Source organism: Callionymus lyra, chromosome 10 (assembly GCF_982586985.1).
Source record: "Callionymus lyra chromosome 10, fCalLyr1.hap1.1, whole genome shotgun sequence".
In the NCBI taxonomy this organism is placed as follows: Eukaryota; Metazoa; Chordata; class Actinopteri; order Syngnathiformes; family Callionymidae; genus Callionymus; species Callionymus lyra.
In genome coordinates, this window is record NC_141827.1 from 21,614,303 (window position 1) to 21,632,487 (window position 18,185).

Here is an 18,185-nt window from a genome sequence, read left to right on the forward strand (position 1 = left end):
TTTTTACCGCTCTTTTCAGTATTGATACATATGGACTTTGACGTAAAAGTTGGCTAAGCACGTTTTTTCTGCGTAAAACCCCTTAGTACATGAGGCTCCTGAATATTACTCTTGTCTATTGGCAGAAAAGTAACAATAATCGTCCAGAAGTCAAAGCTTGTTCTTGAAGTATCTCAAAATTAATGTTGCTTATTCATTTTATCTATGTGGTAAAGTCATAAAATCAACATATTCTCCATTTAAAGTGTTATTATTTAAAGTGTCTTTTATCCTTTGTCTTTGTTGTTTTCTCAGATCTATGTTCTTTGTCTTTATCTTTAGACTTAGATTGTGTCATCTTGTTCTTTCTCTTTATGTTCTTGTTCTTATTTTATTTTATTTATTTATTTTTTTTTTATGAAAAATTTCAATAAAGTTTTACCTTTTACCTTACCTTATTACAAAGTCAAGAACTCACAGTCATTTTATCTTGGACACAAGTTCTTACTTGAAGGATATTTCTAATTTGTGCCGTGTCAAATAATCATACATGACATGTATCATAAAACAACTCAATGCATACCCCCTGGTAGTGATATAGAAAGAATAAATTACTTTATTTTCCTTATTTACTGGAGCAATATTTTTAATTATTTAATTTTTCTAATTTATCCGCAACATCATAAAGGCTGGTCGGCAATAAACCAGTTCTTGGCAAAACAAAAAAACAAACTATAACCAACCAATAGTATACCCTGCAAGTGGATAATAAGAATAATTTGTGATTATTCGATGAGAAAAACGTGTTTGTCAGCCAGTAAAATAAAAGAGTCCATAAACAAGTCTTAATCCCAGTGACAATGGTACAGCGTTTGCAGGGAAAAGTCACATTTAAATCCTGTTAAATTGCTCTATAGCCCACGGCTTCATTACTTATTTACAAAGAACGGTTTCATCACAGCAGTGTTTCTCCGGGAGGTTTAGATCAGGACGGAGAGTCACATCACATGCTGAGGACGTCTCGGGAGAACCGCTAAGAAGCAATTCCGCAAACATAGTTACAAGCAAGAGGACGGGGTGTACAAGTCCATCGACCCCTTTTTTTGTCAATCAAGGGGGGGGGCAAGTAGATTAACGACGATGACAGCTTCACCTCAGGGGTGTAGTCGTTCAATCCTCCGAGGGAAACTCGAGGTAATGCTGGATCAATGAACATTACTGTGACAAGTGAACATGCTCCATCAACAAGGTTATAGATTCCACTTTTTATTTGACTAATTCCAGAAGTTATCGGAGTTTAACCTTTTATTGTATCACCTGACATATTTTGAGGATTACTCACTGGTTTTGAACACACTTCATTGTGTGTTAACCTAAGTTAGTGAAATAAATCTTAAAAAAGCAGAGAATAAAAGCTGATCCAGATAAATGACTGCTGTGTAGACATATTTCATTTTTTAGATACAAAGGAAAGGCTTTAAAACTGATACTCTGGTTATTGCTCCTGATGATAAGGTTCCAGGGTTGAGTCGGTACTTGTGTGACTTAGGCCATTCTGTCAAACTGAGCCTGAGAAACCCGGGTGTTGTATTTGACAAAGACATGTCTCTAGTTCAACACTGCAGAAAACTGACCAGAAACTGTTTCCTTCATCTGAAAAAAATCTCTAAACTTGGGAAAATTATGTGACAACACGATCTGGAGCCCATTATCCATGGGCATGTTTGTGCCTTTTCATTTGGACGATAACATCATTTATTTTTGTGTCTAAACAAGAAGGAGCTGTCTCGCCTGGAGTTAATACAAAACTCTGAAGCAAGAATTCTGACCCGCTCTAGTAGAAGAACTTACATTTCCGCCGATCCTTAAAACTCTTCACTGGCTGCCAGTTTCTTTCAGGATCAACTTTAAAATTCTGGTTCTTACTTTCAGATCTATTCATGGTCAGGCTCCTCCTTACATCAGTGATCTGATCCAGTCTTACACCCCAGCTCGGGCTCTTAGGTCTGTGGATCAGAATCTACTGATGGTTCCTGAACACGGTTCAGGACCAGAGGAAAGAAATCCTTCCAGGCTGTTTCTCCTAATCTTTGGAACGATCTTCCTCTCCCTCTGGGTTTAATGGATCTTCTGTCTCCTCCAAGAAACATCTTAAGACGTTTTTATTTGTGCAGGCTTTTCCCTGAAACTCCTGTGTTTGTCTTATGTGTCTTGACCTTTTAAAGCATTTATTTTAGCTGTATATTGTTTTTGATTGTTAAAGCGCTTTGTGACTCTGGTCTAGAAACATTACAAATAACCTTTACTTTAGTTACTTTACTTTAGCGACGTTCCATTCATCACAAAACAGGAATAAATATATCCGGACCAACAGATGCAGCAGAGAAAGAACAACAGTGTGTCTTTTTTCCTGCTGAAATTGCAAGGGGGGAAATCTTTTAATGGATGGCTTGTAAAAAAAAATGACCACACCACCTTTCGGGCTGATGAAAAATGTACAGAGCTCAGCCTGTAGAATAAAATATGTTACAAGCAGGTGGACTTAATTTGACCACGGATCAGTGACAGATTTGAACTGAAATGACATTGGCCACATGGACTGCTTTTATATAAATGAAAAAAACATCCTCTGGATATGTCAAGAGTGTAGCATCTCATTCAATCAGTATTTTGCCTCTGAAAATAACTTCTCTAGTACAGGAACATGAAGGGTATTAAGAAGTATTAATGTTATTGACGTCTTTGTTTGGATGACAGACTATTTGCTTATTTTATCCACTAATAAACACAATCTTTTAGTCATTTTTATTCTTCTATCTCCTTTCTCTCTTTTCGTTGAAAGTTGGAAGATTTTAAACTCAATAAAATTCTTAGAGTAGACTCCTAACTGGGTTTAGGTGCGAATTTGAATTATATTACTTATAATCAATCCTGAATGTAAAACTAAAATGTCTAAATTCTGTATTGGTTTTGAGCTCCAGAGCCATTAGTAGATGTTAGACCTTTTACTTTATTTTCAACTCGCTCCCCTTTCGCATCCTGTGTCTGGTAACAAAGAAATTAAAAAGAACAACTCGTAAAATGGTTCTGAAAAAATATAATTTTTATAAACCATTCATAAAATGTTACAGATAATTGTCTTCTAAAGGACTCATCACTGCATTTTTTAATTTAATTTCAACTGTATTCAAATGTATTTAGGGAGCAACAGCTTGTCAGAAATGAGCTTCAATGAACAATTAAGGTTGGTGAAAATGAAATGGGTGCAAATGAGCTGCTTGGCAGAAGTCTGCGAGTTCTGTTCGGAAAAATGTCAGACATCAAAGGAATTAGTAATTTAAGAATTCATGAATTAGTGACTAGTATTTTTTATGGAAATATATTTAATTCAGATAGTCTAATTGATTTGATTTGTACATTTAATATGAAGTTATTTAATCTGGGAAAATAAAGGGTTTGGTATAAATAAACACATGCAAAAAGCTTTAAGACACCACTTGAAAACTTCAATTGGTTGCTTACAGTTTACGCTTAATGAGAGGGTATTTAAAAACATTTTAGTATATAAAGAGCTAAGCTCACTGTAACTGGATTTCCATTAAATCCAAAGTACTTTATATTTCTTTTCTTTCTTCTGACCAAATACAATTGTAGTTCAATTAATTTTTGAATCATAAGGCATCACAAAAGCGGGTTCATCAATTATTGTGGCTTCTGGTCAAAACTGGATGTATGGAATATGGCTATATTAAACTGCTAATCATAAAAAATTGATCCAAAAAGAAAAAAAGAAAAGTGCAGTGGCCGAGGTGAGTGGGATGTGGACTTGAGCCCACTCGTAACTCAGCGGGCGACAGCTAAGCTCTGTGAGATACGCAGAGGTTCCCACAGGACGGAAACACTAATATAAATGATTAAAAAACAGAAGCGAGGGTGGCGGAGTGAGTGAGCGTCAGTGAAGTGGTAAAGTAGCAAGACGCCTCGGAGGCCACAGGATACCATAAATGAAAGAAAGGGTTAAGAAAACATGGATGTAATTCTTGATCCAGAAGGAAGGCGGCCTGCTGTATGAAAGCAGCGGGGGATTGGGGCTCTCAGCTAATGTGACGGGCATGCTGGGTAAAAATAGCCCATGGAAGCAGGGCAGGACTCCTCTGTGATGAATAATACACAGAAGGGAAGAGAGGCCCGGCTATACAGTGGAGTAATAATCTCATTAATTACAGTGATTCTGCTTACTCATTACCATCCAGGCTTGACATCGTCGCACAATGTTCATATACGAGAGGATTCTTGAGACCCACAAAACAGAGGCTGTTATGAAACCGTCGCGAGTAGCAAGAGTGGAACGATGGGGCTTTTATCCTCACTGTATCCACGGAGACCCGTGTGCATTAAGCTCTTTCTCGCTATCAAATATTCACACGAGGGAGAAATGCATTGTGTAACGTGGATCCCCGTGGATCAGGCCGAGACACCTGTTGATACCCATCGATGCAGGAACATTTTGTCCTTTTGGAAAATCAGGAGGTTGCTAGAAAAGACCCTAAAAAAATGTTACTTCCAAACATGAAGACAACAGGTCTAAACTACAGATGCAGGACTCAACCGGAAGTCCTTAATGGGCAACAATCAGTAGGGGTGTGTATTGTGTAAGAATCTATATCGCGATACAGGTGCAACCATATATTTGTAGTATTGTTGAGTACTTGACTCTGGTGTTGCAGAATCTACAGACCACATGATTCTTGACGAAGCCGTTGAGGATTTCATTTGTTTTGAAACCAGAATGTGTCCAACATAAGCTTTAGAAGATTCTTGAGTAGACTGTATCCTCTCGTCCTCAGTCATCACCGGGGCTCACGCAGGACGTAATGCAAGGTATTTGTGAATAAAATGTATAACAATTATGTAACAGTAATGTCGGATTTGAATACAGTACCCCTGCTTATAATTGAATGACGTTCTGTCAAGCAAAAATTAACAGTGTTTAAGTGTTTGTAGTTACAGAAGTGATTATTAAATTATTCATAAACTTATAAATATGTTCTATTTCACACTATCCAGAAAAAATGTAAAGGAATTATGAGCTTGTTTTTATAATATAACAAACAAAATGATCAGCGTCTGATCATTTCTTTCTACGAGAGTCACAGACGTTCCTGTGAAACAACATCACGTTTGATCAAAGTGTGGCTGCAGAATGAAAGCAGCTAAAGTTTCCCTCATGTGATCGATGCAATCTCCTTGAAAAACACACTGATGTAAATACACCGTCACATGATTTGTTCTTTTGTCATTTTTAAACTAAAAACTTTTGTTTTATAAACGTAATAAGAATTTGTGCATGTGTTGCAGCTGCTCCACACATTCATATGAAGCTCAGACGATCAGACCATCTTCACAACATCGTCAATACTCAGTGCTTTTAGTTACTGATTTACAGTTTTGTTATGTGAAACTCCATTTTAAGATGTTTCTAATATAAACATATAATTAATAACTGTGTATGTAAAATATAAACATTTACACCGGAGCTGCACTAAATTAAGTTTAAGTATCTGATCCATGTCAGAAATGTTTAAATAAATGAATATAAACTGTTTAAATTCATGTTTTCATTCGTTTTTTCTGATCGCGGAGAGAAAAATCACAGGCTCTGGTTCATTTAAATATGATATAAATATGTAAATGAGGGCGTGGAAAGGGACAAACAAGGCCGCGATTAATACTACGTTGATTGGGATGTACAAAGGAATCGTGCTTTTATTTGTGTGCACGTGCAGATTCATATTCTTTATTATAATCTGCCCCAATCCAATAAATCGAGGGTTTGTGTTTAATAATGGTTAATTAAAGACTGACAGCAGTTTCATGTGTGTGACGTCAGCAGACGCTCCGGTAAATTTAACTTTTAAAAACTTCAGAACGATCAATGATGACAGAAAAATTAAGTTAAGTCATAACACCGTTCAACGTTTTACTAATTACTTTTAAGTCGTGTTGATCAAAGATCAAAACATTTTTTTCAAAAAGATAATAAATAAAATAACTTTGAATAAAAAATATATATATATATTTCAATGGTCAAATATATATTTAACCTCAGCTATTAAAGCTGATGTTTGGACTCATTTTGGCTAAGTTTAAAGTTTAAGAATTCATCACTGACTGAGATACTTTCATGTTGCTCCAGGTTGTTTGAGGATTTTAAAGCTTCAATTCATTGTTTATTGTTAATTTAAGTTTACATTTCTTGTTAATAATTTGAGAAGCACTTTCCTATAACATTTTCACATTTGATTAGAGAAAGTATTTGCTCATTTCTTTAATGTTGAAGCCAGAAAAAAGTGTTGAAAGAAACAATATATCATTGTTCCTACAGTATCGCAATATATAGTATCGTCACCGTCACACAGGGATCGTGATACGTATCGTATCGCCAGATTCTAACCAATACACAGCCCTACTAAATAATATACTGTATGTTGTACTCAGTAATAACTTGCAGTGAAATAAGAATATAATTGGTATCACTGTGATTTTTACGCCATAAATCATTTCTCTTCAGAGAGAAACGATTTGCGGTAAATAATACTAAAATGTGAGTCGGCAGCTGCTGGAAGAGATTAGAGTTGACACGCAGTTGCCCTGCAGTTATAAAATAAATAGTATTTAAATGCTCAATCATGATCACAATATTTTTGCATTTCTATTTTCTACACAAATGGATGGAAAATAAATATGTACGTGGGCCAAACACTTTCTTTTTGTAACTGTATGTGATGAACATTATTTATGTTTGCACGACTCATGTATTAAAAGGATTATAAGAGTTTTTCTCAAAATTTAAACTGACAGTCATTGAGAGTGTCGAGCTAACACTGAATTCCATTAACTGAGGAATTTAAAAATAACTTTTCAGAAATGTTCAAATAGTCTCATCAAGATTTTAATATTTTAAAAAAACATTACTTCTAAAAATAGATAATTAATATTTATTTTGGACAAAAGAGAAAAAAACATCCACAAATCTAAGTTCTTTAAATAAGTAATAAGATGTTTAAGAAAAACTGACTCTTGCTGATCCAAAATAAAGCTAGTTGGCTAGAATACCCTGAAGCTCCATCTCAATAATCTGCATCATCAGAAAATGGAGCCAAGCAGAGAGGAAAACAGAGGTAAAGTATCCGTTTTATGTAGCTGGATGAGTAAAGCAAAACTGAGTATATAAATGTCGACATCACGCCCTTGGGTATTTTATCTCCGGCTCCAAATGAGATAAAAACGGTCTTGGACTCCCTGGTTCCGATTGTCAATAAGTGAAAACGGCGGTTTGGCCTCAGAGGATGGTCACATGACTGCATGTTAAAACAAAATCACTGCCGGGGAAACATAATCCATGTTGAACACGACGACGTCTGCTTCAGCCGGAGAGTCTTCATTCAACAGTGGCAACAGTGTATTGTTCGAGTTTTACTCCTGAAGAATTGATCGTCACCAGAGTTATGTTGCTGAATGAGTTTGTTTACCCGGGTCGCTGTTCAACAGTGATGGTGGAGATGAAGCGGCCACTCGGCGCTAAACTAATCACGCCGTCTCTCGACGCCGTGACGATTATGAATCGGTCTCAGGGAAAAGATAGACACGATCCAATATTCCACTGATAATGTCAGCGACCCGAACGTCTTGATTGACGACAGCGCCGGATTTGTTCGTCCTATAATGGAGCGTTTGTAATTGAATTTGTCATTTCTGGGACATCATCGAACAGCAGCTGAAAGAATCTTCCTCTAATGACATTTGGACATTGAAACCTGAAGTTTACTGAACATATTTAACTCTTAAAACGGTATCAGATAGTCGTTTTTAAGATGATTTGAAATTCACTAGAAGCAACAATTATCATACTATAATTAAATTTAATAAAAATTAAAATAAGAGAAAATTAAATAAAGTATATTAAGTAAATATTAAAATAAGAGAAAATTAAATATATATGGAAGTAAAAAAAGGTAAGAAAAATTGTGACATTAAAAACACTTTTAAATAAGAAATTAAATGATAATGAGGGAAATAATTTAATTAATAAATGTATTATTGCTGGAAAAAATATGATTAAAAGCTAAATAATGTTAACAAATATAAAAGTCAATTATAGTAAATGACATGTATTATATATATTATATTATATGTATTATAGACAAATGACATGTTAACTGCTTAATCCACTATTAAATATAAAATAAGCCTAATGTTTTTTTGTAGGAAAATTGTATAATCTTTAATTAAATCTGGTCAGTTAAATAAATAATAATAATAAATACATTTAAAAAATGCGCAAACCTTTTTATTATTTTTAAATCAAGGATATGCTTCACTTAAAAAAGCGAAAATGAAAATATAGGATTTAGAGAAAAAAAAAATCAGAAAAGTTAATTTAATTTTTTTTCAATCAAATGAAATACCAAATATATGTTTTATTATTTGATCATAGGGCACACATTAACAAAATGATCATGTTTAGTTAAACTCAAGACTATATGTGCAACTTTCTCTCAAGTAATGGTATTTTATACGGCAAAGTGGGACTAAAAGTGTTGGTTTTTTAAAGTACGTTTACCAATATTTTATGTTAAGTGTAGACAAAGCTAGTGAAAAAAGCATTTTCTTGATAGGGGTTTTAAGCACTGATTGTGATGAAAATGTGGTGGTAAAGTTCAAAGGGTTGAGCGAATCTTCTGCGTGTATCCAAACATGTGGTTTTGTGTGAAAGTGTGTAACAGCTAAAGTGGTGCAACTGAAAGGCTAAAAATGGCCTCAAAGTGCTTCGCGTCTTCTTTCTTGTGCCGGGAGTGAGACCGAGATTCAAATATTTAAATGACAATGCTGGTGTGACATTGAACCCTTTTAGCAGATTCATCCACTCAGGGAGAAAGAATGAACAGAGCCGGAGTGAAAAATGTAAACGGCCGTAGAAACCAGGGCAGAGAGCCCCATTGGTTGGAGATTTTCAAAGCTATTTATTTCTAATTCCGCTCAGCCAAGCGTGCCTCAAATATCCCCCCCAAAAAAACATACAGATATGAGAAGCTTGTTCGTGAAAATGGCGAAAGCAACAAGAGGTTTGCAGCAGTCGGACATGAGGGGATCAAAATGCTGTTTCCACCGGGTGACTGAGTTTATTTGAAACCTCCTTCAAGTTGATATGAAATTGATCCATAATTGTTGATGTCCTAAGCACCATAACACAATCTGCCAGATCATCTTTACGTCCACGAAGGTCCCTCTAGGACAGACAGACCTCCCTCCTGTTTATTTACCGGTCAAACAATAGGAGGGGTTTAATCAACCTTGTATGCAGTTCTGACCCTGGCAACTGACCTTGTCTTCTGTGCTTGATATCGTCTATTCTCCAGCATCATCACCCACTGGCTCTTAAACTTCTGACCATCCAAAAGTCTCACCTAAACTAGCCTTTTACAAATGATGCTTGTTCCTAAAAAATATGTGCTCAGTTAAGACAACATTCCTTTTTGATGCTAGGTTTCTGATACATCAATAAAAAAATGATTTTCTCTGCACTAAATTATTATGGAAACTCATTTTATACTGCATTTTACAAGGTCTGTTTTTTAATATTATTGAAGTCAGTTTTTGGTTTTATCTTCCTTCAAGAATTCTCTCAGTACTTCATTTATTAAAAAAAACACTGTCTCCAACGCACTGTTGTTAAGCAGTTGCGGGCTGGTCGTCCAGAAAATGTTACGTAGTGAAAAGCGTCATTAGAGAAATAAGACAGGAAAAAACATTATTATAATTATAGGAAATATGAAAGAAAATTATATATTGTGGCTTTAAAATTAATATTTGTTTGGCTACATTGAAATGTGTATTATATTATAGAAGTATAATGTATTTGATAGATGATAATATTGTTAAATAATGTGTAATAACACAACAAAGGGATGTTTAAATGGTATTTGGTCCATATATACGGTACAAATAAAACTTACTTAACATAACATATTGCAACTATACATTTGACTACATATACTGTATTTCTTTTTTTTGTTGTTTTCAGGTAAAAAGTACAATAAAAACTTGCCACATTTTTGGTTAATACCCTTTACAGAATGTTGTGACTTTGATGAAGTGGGATCTTTATGTATTTTCAGCCTCTTTTTTTACTTCACAAGATCTGGAGCTGATCCCAGATACATAGGGAGAGAGAGAGGGGACACCCTGGACTGTTCAGCGGTCCATCGAATGACAGACAACCACTCACTAGTCACTACATGAGTCAGAAAATGACCCATGTTTTGTTTTTGGACCGTGAGAGGAAACTAAGACAGAAACCTGGGCAAGCATGGAAAGAGTGGAATCAAACCCACAACCTTCGTGCAGTGAGGCTGCAGCCTATAGAAGATTATTCTCATTCAACTACTTTAAATGCAGAAAATGTTGTGCTATTTGAAAGATTTGTAAGGGATATGTTCAAGAGATTAATCTCCTGACAGCGTTGACGGTCCCCAACACAAAAGTCGTGTTAACTGAGCCACGCAAGTTTTCGTCTGCCGTGCCAACACATGTAAGCGGGCGCACCGACATCTGTCGCCATGACGAGGACCGCGGGATAATCTGGCAATCTGCGGGAGATTTTAACGCCCGTGGGTCAGCTGCCAAACAACAGCCTCCAAAAACAAGAGGGGAAAATGAAATAAAAAAAATAAAAAAAGGAGCGGCCAACTCCATGTTAGCTGACCCCAGATGTGTACCGAGCATGAAATCCTCCGCAGTAATACTACTTACTGCTCCAAATACCAATCCAGGTCTGCCGGTTGCCGTGGCAACGTCACTCCTGTCCAATGTAACAAGTGGAGGGTCTGCCGGTGGCGTCTGTTCTCTCTTTATCTATTTTATTTCCATTACCTGTTGTTTACAGATCATTAATAAATATGTGGCACGACGATGAGGCGTTCAAGGGACCCTGCTTTAACGCAACATCCCCTTCGCCCAGGAACATGTATGCATAAAACCCTATGGTCCACGGAGAGAAGAAAAAAGCTTCTTCCTCTCGAGCATTTGCATTCCGCAGAGCACAGTGACATCATTGATTATCTCTCACCCCGGTCTAACAAATGCTGCTTCCCTGTTGTGCCACTGCCCTCTCGCTACTTGACTGTCCAGCCCTTCAGGAGGTTCACCAGACTGCTCCTTTCCACTCGGCTGCACCGAGGCTCATGTGCCAGGCTGCTGTGCCCACCACTGCCAGAGCCTTTGCTGTCTTCTGGTCCACCACCGTCGCCCTCCTCCTTCTGCCCACACACCACAAGCAGCCCTCAGATTTCCCTCCCTGACAAGTCAGTCCGCCAGATGAAACAAACCGGCAACCACAGCTGTTACAGAAGACTTTGATGTAAAAAAAAAAAGTTGACTTAAGCAAAACATGTATTTATATTCTCAGCACAATGAAGGAGCGAAGTATCAAAGGAGGCACTGAATGACAGCTGTCACGATTTAAGATATTGAACTTCAATCAAATCAATTTTTACTTTGATTTTACATTTTAATAAAAGGTAAAATCATACAAATAAAACAATAACAATAATTGAGAAATGTAATGTATTAGAATAAAGATTTAGAAATAAAGGTATTGCATGTTTAAAGTAATGTAAAAGTCAACTCACTAGAAAAAACGTAATTTACTTAATTATTGTAATCAATCATTTTACTAATATATAATATATATATATATTTATATTAACTACATATATATTAGTTAATGTAATTAATTAAAGTCCGATTAAACATTAAATGTTCATTTATTTATACACAAAATAAAGACAAAAAAAAAAAATGCCGGACCATTTCCCAGAAATGGGCTACATTGTTCAAGTAAAACACAAAATAAATCTAAAGTATGAAAAAGGTTACTCGCTTGATATTTGTGAATCTAAATTAAAATAAAGACAACAGTAGCAATATAAAGTGTCTGAAAGGAATATTGACTATATAATAAATGCATTTAATGAACCAACTCTAGCTCTATAAATGTATTTAGCTTTTAACATGAGTACATTTTACTGGAGGAAATATTATTATTATTATATTGATTAAAATAACAATAACATAAAGACAATAAGCACAAAAAATAATTTATAGAAGGATGATGTTAGAAATGGATTTAATTATATTACATTACGGCAATAACAAATGATTCGACTAAGTATTAATGTTTTTAAGAAATCAAAAAAGGACAGAAAACTTTCTTCAGACTTGACGGCCTCTTTAAAATGAAGATGAAACCTATTTTCAAACTTTCCAATCCGTCTTTAATAAAAACCAACCCCGATCAATAGACCTTGTTTTCTTCCGTGATTACTTGTGAACAGTGTTTGCTAACAAAACATCATCAACTATTGCGTGTCATCCTCATGTTGTCTTCTTTTCTAGTTGATGCCACCCTGGAGAAAACACACTCCAAATCAGGCCATTGTCATTTGTCTTGTTCATTTGACACGTCTCATAACTCAGCAGCGAGTGCCAATCTGTTCCCCTTCACAAGCTTCTGTCATGTTGCTATAATGATGTTCGGAGAAGCGTTGCACACACTCTATTACGTTTCCTGCTAATAGCAACAAAAGTATCTCTTCAGCAGTCGAGTTCACGTCTTCGTGGAGTATCTTTAATTACGTGGATCTTTATATTTGAGCAGAACTTTCACGCTATCAAGTCCTACATCACGAACGTGTCTAATTCGTCCTCAAATGTCTGTCAATTACACCGGAGCTCTGAAGGTCAGTTTTAATGTTCAACAAAGACGATTCGAAAATCATTTCCTTTTAAATATAATCCATTACTTTCTGGAGACTTCCTGAAAGTATTGACGGGACCATCATTAAGTCAATGAAGTTCTATATTTAGTACAGCTACACACAAGATACAGCATCAACATGTTGAGCTATTCTACTTTTTGTTTAGGTTATTATAGGAATACATTTTTCAGCTATTTAATTGAAAAAAATTGAAAAAAAAACAAATAATATTATTTAGAAAATTAAAAATTCTTCTTAATTTATACTGTTCTAATTATAAAAAATATATACATTTTAAGTTGTGTATGTTAAAGCGAACTATACGCTAGATATCATCCAATAATTAACCTTATTTTTCCTCAGAGATGATGATGAAACAAATGTTCATAGTTTCAACCTTTTTTACCCTTGTGTTATCTCTGGGTCATGGTGAACCAAAGGCCAGAAAACGAATGCGTTTGTGGTATCCCTTGTGTTGTCAAGGTGAACGACCTCCCTGGCTTCTATAAATACATGTACAATGCTGGAGGTCCAGAAGCAACACAAGTGTTGGGAAATAACATTGGTTTTCGTGACCTCTAAACAACATTTTTATTCTTTTGTTCGTCTAAGACTTGTTTCATACATGTGGCTTCCTCCTGATTTATCTGAATACTGGCCCTTTTCCCAATTCCGTCTGCAGGAAAGAGAACTAACTGGCTCCTGAATCAGGTAGCGTAAAATCCAAGTGACATGTAGCCATTATGGTAGCTGTACCATCTCCGCAGACAGATGACAAAAAGCGACGTGAAGTGCACAGAAATGGAGCTCGGGGAGCCTTTGTTTCAGAGCACTGAGTCAGATGTTGGAAGATACGATCGCCACCAGGCAGTGAATCATAGGAAGAAAATAAAACAGTCGGACATCCAAACGAAAAAAAGCCTCTCAAGGGTTTAAACAAAAAGCAGTATTAATGACAAATGATGGCTTCATTTTCAAGCAAAAAACTGTGTCACCATATTCAATAACAGGAGCGGGTCTGAGAATGATTCAGCACCAGGCCCGGGTCAGCCTGGTTGCACACATCATTACGGACAGATGTTGGTGAGCTCTTGCTTAGAACACACGGTCCACTGGGAATATCTGGCCAAGAAAAACATCGCCACGTCTTAATCTGCTTTCACAGCTAAGCATATTTTGCCAACAGGATTACAAGCATGACCATCACAGTGTGCACATGTCAGTGGAGAATATGAAATCAATGTTTGGTGAATGTGTAAGCCTCTTATACGTGCACAGGGGGGGGGGGAACGCATGGACCGAGTTATTCAGAGGTGCAGGACGGGCGTCCACCGGCGGAGCCTTTAATTAGCACAGTTAATTATTCTCCCAATCAATCAGTGTTTGCTCTTGTGAGATAAACAATTTAAAGAGGGGCTCGTGGGAGGTCGGAGGCAAGACATGTATGTAGTTGTTGTTGCTGACACAAGAGGAGAGAACACAATATCATGCCAGACAAGGTGGTTAATCATTGCAGCCAACAGATTATGTTACGGAATAAATAATTCAAGTGTTTGATAGATGATAGTAGAACGACGTGTAACATGGTCGTGTATACATTAGACAGTAAGACACTAGTTGTATGTAAAAAATATATATATAATTAAAGAGTAATTGGTGAAAAAAAAATAGTAGGTCACTCATCATGACCATGTTTTAAAGTTATTACTTTATAAAGTTCTCCCCCGTCGGAAATCTCGACGAATGAGCATTATGACGTCATAACGGTCTTCACTCCTCCTCCAGCCAGCTCAAATCACACCTGCTTTGTTTATACAACGAGTCCTTTCGAGGAGGAGACATCCGAGATGTTATGACACGCTGTGACAAACCTCAATGCTGGACCAATCACAGCACAGGTGGGGTTATGGTAAACCAGATTTAATCTCCAGAAAAGTGTTTTCAGTGGGCGGGGCTTAATTGCATTTCGTAGAGTAAATATTTTAATACATTTTTAATACAAGCAGACACATACTGATGATACAATAGAGGGCCAAGATCTATTTAAGACACAATTAAATAAACATATTTAGGAGAGTTGGGTTTTCATTAGGGCTGCACGATATTGGAAATTTGTACGATATTCGATATTGGTGTCTTGAATTGCGATATCGATATTAATGCGATATTGCGAGTACTGTGAGGGAGGTCCGGGGGGTTTAGATAAGGAATAATAAATCCCACCTCCTATATGCACACATAACAGTTTACAAATGACCTGACGCTAACAACTTAGCTCATTAGCATACAGCAAAGACGGACAGGTTTACAACAACGAGACATAGAAGTACAAACTTTACAGAACATGACACTGATTGGTCAAAGTGCACATTTAATAAATGCTTGATTTGACTGATTGATTGTTTAATGAAAAATTAGAAATTATCGCACATGTTTTCGATATGCATAACGATATCGATATATTTTTGATATATCGTGCAGCCCTAGTTTTTATTAGTTTAGTCCCTATAAGACAATAAAGATCACCACTTCAAATGTTACCATTTACTCAGATTTGAGTTTATAGTTAAGGCTGAAAAGATTATTTGGAGGATAAAAAACACAAATGAGACAAATGACAGTAAAACCACAAGAAAATATAAATGAATGTTGGATGAAAGACATGGTGGTGTTCTTTGTTTGTTTTACTGTGGGAGGGAAACAGAGTGCCCCCAGAAAGCACTGTTTTAAATATAAACTCCAGTTGAGATATTAAGAGGAAATAATCAAAAAAGAGTTGCAGAGTTTCCATGAAGGTAAGTACATGTCGTGTTCCGAGCTGCAGCTGTTGGACTGTGACGATGCTTCAGGGAGGATTTGAAACAGGAGGATGCATATTTAGCCACTTGAGGGTCTGAGACTGAAGCCACAGACGGGAAAGAGATTCTTCTACATCCCATCTATGACCCCAGACTGAGCTGAAATGTTCAAATATGCACAATCAACTTGGCTTTCTTCCACACGCCAGTGTATACTGGTGTTAACGTACAAAACGCAGCAAGAACCAACTTAATTTAATCTATTTGTTCAGGCTTTTCCTTGATTTTCTGGAACTCCTGTTGAGTTATCAGTTTTATCTTGATCTTTAAAATACATACTTTATTGAATATTCTTTTGATTGTTTAAGCGCTTTGTGACCCTGGTCTGGAAAAGCGCTACACAAATAAAAATTACTTACTTACTTACTTACTTATATTCATTAGATATTTGTTATAGTATCATCTATATTTAAAAATCAAGAACTCATTTCCTCCCTTGGCACTCTCAAAGTCACGCAAGTTTTTCACAGTCACAAGATCTTCCTGCTTCTGGTCCAAAAAAAAGGAGGATCACAGCCTTTTATACCAAATAGGTAAGGTAAGGTAAGGTAAGGTAAGGTAAAACTTTATTGATCCCTCAGGAGGTCTCCTTTGGGAAATTGTTTTTTACCAATAGCCAGCAATTTTTGATAAACAATAAAAAATAATACATAAAAAATAAAATAAGAAGAACATAAAGAGGAAGAACAAGATGACACAATCTAAGTCTAAAGACAAAGACAAAGGACATAGGTCAAGGAAAGAAAAACAACAAAGACAAAGATACAAAGACTAACATGGAACAGAACATCCAGATACTTTCACTCCACTCCTGCCCCCGAACTCAGAATTGTACAATTTAATAGCCCGAGGGATGAATGAGTCCCTGAGTCTATTTGTTTTGCACCTGGGTAGGAGCATTCGTGCACTCATTCTGCTTCTCTGCTCACTGATGACGGTGTTCAGAGGATGACTGTCATCATCCATGATGGACAGTAGTTTGTTCAATGGTATCCTCTCAGCAACTGTCACCAGTGAGTCCAGCTTCATTCCAACCACAGAACCAGCCCTCCTGATCAACCTGTCCAACCTGTTGACACTCCTCTTGGACACATTTCCACCCCAACACACCACAGCATAGAACAGGACACTGGCCACCACAGACTGGTAGAACATGCAGAGGAGCTTCTTGCAGATGTTAAATGATCGAAGCCTCCTCAGAAAGTACAGTCTACTCTGAACCTTCTTATACACATGGTCTGTGTTGCAGGACCAGTCCAGTTTACTGTCCATCCACACACCGAGGTACTTATAGTTGTCCACTATCTCCACCTCGTCGCCTCTGATGGACACTGGACGTGGCTTTGTCCTGGACCTCCCGAAATCCAAGACCAGCTCCTTGGTTTTTGAGGTGTTCAGCTGCAAGTGGTTCCTCTCACTCCAGTCCACAAAGTCACGTATCAGACTCCTGTACTCGTCTTCGCTGTTGTCCCTGATGCATCCAACAATGGCAGTGTCGTCAGCATACTTCTGGACGAGACTCAGCTCAGGTGACACTTAAGATGACCCTGAGACCATGAAACACCGAGGGTGAATAACTGAAAAGTCCAAATGTGCGCTGCAAGGTCATCTATGGTCCAACAGATTGTTCTTGTAAAACGGTTTATTCAGTTTTCAAAAAACTTGAGCTTCAGTTTGAAGCTAAAGAACATTATCAGGTGAAATAATTGTATCTCTCTGAGGCAGAAACCTAAAGACAACCAAACTAATGGAAGGTATTTACTGCTTTAACTGGCTTTAACTAACTCAAATCTGCAGGAGCGGTAAAGTTTTCCGAGTCAAGACGTTACCACTACTGGATAGAAAGAGCTTCTGAACCAACTAGGAGGCACCTTAGAAGTCTACTGGCTCATTAGGAAGGGTGGTATGGATGATAAAATAACAAATGAATGGACCAAAAACAGAAGTTTTCTTAGGTCTGTTCACCAAAAGTCATCTTTTTGTCCAGCAGCTGCTCTCTTTGACAACTGGTTTCTGCAGTGATCCACAGTCGCACTTCTAGCTCCAGCGAGCAGCTCCAGAACCTCAAGGACAAGAGCATATGAAATTCATAAAGACACGCAAATTGGCCGCGACCCAGAGTGTGTAGATGCCTGTCATAAATCATGATTACGTCGATCCTAAGTGTCCCGAGGCCAAAAACATGCTGACTCTCGGAATTAAACCTGAAAGAAAAGCCGTGGCAGGTTTTCTTCTAAATGTTTTAACTCGACAGGAAAAGGCTGAATAATTCAGGCAAAGAAACGGAACAACATCTTACGGCGGTGGAAATCTAGTCCGAGCTGTGCGACCCTGTACCGTTTTGTCTGACGGGGTCTTTTGGCCCCCAACGTGCTCTCCATCAGTGCACATCAAACATGTCACTCCGGTCATCTCGCACACACAACGACTGTAGTGACAGACGAACACACTTCGGGGAGAGCAAAACCTTGACCTTCCCCTCCGTCTTGGGTGGTCTTTTTTTGTCATCTCTCAAGTGCCGAGGAAATCC